Raw genomic sequence first — 4,343 nt, 5'->3', positions numbered from 1 at the left:
GGGAGGGGACCTTGCCTTGGGGCTCAAGGAGCCCCAAGGGGGTCGGCCGAGTCCAAGGGGGAAGGTTCCCCCCCCCCAAACCGAGTTGGACTTGGTTTGGTGGGAGGGAGTCCTTCCTTCCCTTCCCACCTCCTCCTTTTTTTTCTCCTTGATTTTATTCTCTAGGCGCATAGGGCCCTCTTGGGCTGTCCCACCAGCCCACTAAGGGCTGGTGTGCCACCCTCAAGGCCTATGGGCTTCCCCAGGGTGGGTTCCCCCCCCCCCTGGTGAACTCCCGGAACCCATTCGTCATTCCCGATACATTCCCGGTAACTCCGAAAAACCTTCCGGTAATCAAATGAGGTCATCCTATATATCAATCTTCATTTCCGGACCATTCCGGAAACCCTCGTGACGTCCGTGATCTCATCCGGGACTCTGAACAACATTCGGCAACCAACCATATAACTCAAATACGCATAAAACAACGTCAGACCTTAAGTGTGCAGACCCTGCGGGTTCGAGAACTATGTAGACATGACCCGAGAGACTCCTCGGTCAATATCCAATAGCGGGACCTGGATGCCCATATTGGATCCTACATATTCTACGAAGATCTTATCGTTTGAACCTCAGTGCCAAGGATTCATATAATCCCGTATGTCATTCCCTTTGTCCTTCGGTATGTTACTTGCCCGAGATTCGATCGTCAGTATCCGTATATCTATTTCAATCTTGTTTACCGGCAAGTCTCTTTACTCGTTCCGTAATACAAGATCCCGCAACTTACACTAAGTTACATTGCTTGCAAGGCTTGTGTGTGATGTTGTATTACCGAGTGGGCCCCGAGATACCTCTCCGTCACACGGAGTGACAAATCCCAGTCTTGATCCATACTAACTCAACTAACACCTTCGGAGATACCTGTAGAGCATCTTTATAGTCACCCAGTTACGTTGCGACGTTTGATACACACAAAGCATTCCTTCGGTGTCAGTGAGTTATATGATCTCATGGTCATAGGAATAAATACTTGACACGCAGAAAACAGTAGCAACAAAATGACACGATCAACATGCTACGTCTATTAGTTTGGGTCTAGTCCATCACGTGATTCTCCTAATGACGTGATCCAGTTATCAAGCAACAACACTTTGTTCATAATCAGAAGACACTGACTATCTTTGATCAACTGGTTAGCCAACTAGAGACTTGCTAGGGACGGTGTTTTGTCTATGTATCCACACATGTAAATGAGTCCTCATTCAATACAATTATAGCATGGATAATAAACGATTATCTTGATACAGGAATTATAATAATAACTATATTTATTATTGCCTCTAGGGCATAATTCCAACAGAGAAAGGGTCTACCAAATATGATGGGACAAAAGCTATCTTGTGCAGTACTAAGGACGAGGAAATCAGTAGGATACTTCGTCTTACCACACAGGACTTCTACGTCTCTCACAATTCCCAGAGGGCAGATAGTGTCTCTATTCGCTAGCGTAATAGTGACATCAATGGGTTCTAACTCAGCAGGTGCAATCTCATCTTTGATTTCATCATATAGGGAACAGGGTATTGCACTAACACTAGCACCCATATCACATAAACCATGGTAACAGTGGTCTCCTATCTTGAAAGAAACAACGGGCAGGCCAACTACAGGTCAGTATTTGTCTTTCGCGTGAGGTTTAGCAATTCTAGCAGAGTCCTCACAGAATTTGATAACATGCCCATCTATGTCTTCGGCTATGAGATCTTTGATAATAGCAACACTAGGTTCCCCTCTATTTCCTCAGGGGGTGCAAGTGGTCTAATGTAACCCTTACGTATCATAGTTGGAGCTTTAAAATAATCCTTTATCCTAGCAAGGTAAGGTGGTTTCTCAGCGGAGGCACAAGGGACAACAGGATCACTAAAAGCAATGACTTTCTCCTCAACTAGATTAGTTTACCGATGTTGCTTTCTACAGGAGGACGATATTTAAACCACTTCTCTTTGGGAAGATTAACATGAGCAGCAAAAGATTCAGATAGAGAAGCTACTATCTGAGAGTCAAGTCCATACTTAGCGCTAAAATCTCTAGAAGTGTTTGTTTCAACAAAAGATTTAACGCAATCAAACTGGAAATTCATACCTGACTCCTTACCTTCTTCCAGCTCCCAATCTTCAGAGTTACGTTTGATTCTTTCCAATAAATTCCACTTGTGGTCAATATCCTTCTTCATATAAGAACCGGTACAAGAAGTGTCAGGCATGGTACGATCTTCATGAGAAAGCCGAGCATAAAAGTTTTGATTGATAATTTCTCTCGAGAGCTCATGATTGGGGCATGAATATAGCATTGATTTAAGCCTCCCCCAAGCTTGAGCTATGCTTTCCTTGTCACGAGACCGAAAGTTATAAATATAATTCCGATCAAGATGTACTAAATGCATAGGATAGAACTTTTAATGAAATTCCAATTTCAACCGATTGTAGTCCCACGATCCAGTATCATCACATAGCCTATACCATGTCAACGCCTTATCCTTCAAAGATAAAGGAAATACTTTCTTCTTTACCTCATCCTCGGGCAAACCTGCAAGCTTAAATAAGCCACAAACTTCATCTACATATATTAGATGCAAGTCTGGACGTGAAGATCCATCTCCTATAAAAGGATTAGCCAGCAGTTTCTCAAGCATACCCGAAGGGATTTCATAAAATATATTTTCAGTAGGTACCTCAGGTTGAGGAGCAACTCCTCGTGCTTCTGTTCGTGGTGAAGATACCCCGAACAAACTCCTCAAAGGAACAGTTTCCATAGTGACAAGTGACAATGAATTTCAGCACAGTATATAAATGTTTCCTTACCAAATTCCACTTACCAAATGCGCTTTCTTCCCCGGCAACGGCGCCAGAAAAGTGTCTTGATGACCCACAAGTATAGGGGATCAATTGTAGTCCTTTCGATAAGTAAGAGTGTCGAACCCAACGAGGAGGAGAAGGCTCTGATAAAAGGTTTTCAACAAGGTAATAACTGCAAGTTCTGAAAGTAGTGGTAACAAGTGATGGTGTAGTGAGGTGAAACGTAGCAAACGAAAAGTAACAAGTAACAAGTAATAGCAACGATGCAGCAAGTGGTCCAATCCCTTTTGTAGCAAGGGACAATCCTGAACAAAGTCTTATAAGAGGAAAAGCGCTCCCGAGGACACACGGAAATTTTTGTCATGCTGGTTTCATCATGTTCATATGATTCACGTTCGTTACTTTGATAGTTTGATATGTGGGTGGACCGGCGCTTGGGTACTTCCCTTACTTGGACAAGCATCCCACTTATGATTAACCCCTCTCGCAAGCATTCACAACTACGAAAGAAGAATTAAGACAACGTCTAACCATAGCATTAAACTAGTGGATCCAAATCAGCCCCTTACGAAGCAACGCATAGACTTTGGTTTAAGCTTCTGACACTCCAGCAACCCATCATCTACTTACTACTCCCCAATGCCTTCCTCTAGGCCCAAATATGGTGAAGTGTTATGTAGTCGACGTTCACGTAACACCACTAGAGGAAAAGACAGCATACAACATATCAAAATACCAAACGAATACCAAACTCAAATGGCTCTTATTAGCATGACTTATCACAAGTCCTCAGGAACAAAAGTAACTACTCACAAAGCATAATCATAATCATGATCAGAGGTGCAATGAATAGCATCAAGGATCTGAACATAAACTCTTCCACCAAGTAATCCAACTAGCATAAACTACAAATAGTAATCAACACTACTAGCAACCTTACAAGTACCAATCGGAGTCGCGAGACGGAGATTGGTTACAAGAGATGAACTAGGGATTGGAGAGGAGATGGTGCTGATGAAGATGTTGATGAAGATGCCTCCCCTCCGACGAGAGGAGTGTTGGTGATGACGAAGGCGGCGATTTCCCCCTCCAGGAGGGAAGTTTCCCCGGCAGGATCGTCCTGCCGGAGCTCCAGATTGGATCTGCTCAAGTTCCGCCTCGTTGTGGCGGCGAAACCACAAAAAAGCTCCCGGATGATTTTTTTGGGAACGAAACCCTTCATATAGCAAAAGAGGGGGGGCCAGTGGGTCGCCAGGGTGCCCACAAGCCCTGTTGCCGCGGCCACGGGGGTAGGCCGGGGCAACCAAGCTTGTGGGCCCCTGGTTGCTCCCCTCTGACACTTCTTTCGCCCAGTATTTTTTATAAAATCCACGTTGATTTTCAGGACATTTGGAGTTGCGCTGAATAGAGCACTCAGACTTGCTCCTTTTCCAGTCCAGAATTCCAGCTGCCGGTATTCTCGCTCTTCAAATAAACCTTGCAAAATAAGAGAGAAAAGGCATAAGT

This window comes from Hordeum vulgare, chromosome 1H (genome assembly GCF_904849725.1).
Source record: "Hordeum vulgare subsp. vulgare chromosome 1H, MorexV3_pseudomolecules_assembly, whole genome shotgun sequence".
NCBI classification, from domain to species: Eukaryota; Viridiplantae; Streptophyta; class Magnoliopsida; order Poales; family Poaceae; genus Hordeum; species Hordeum vulgare.
Note: the sequence above shows the minus strand (reverse complement) of the source record.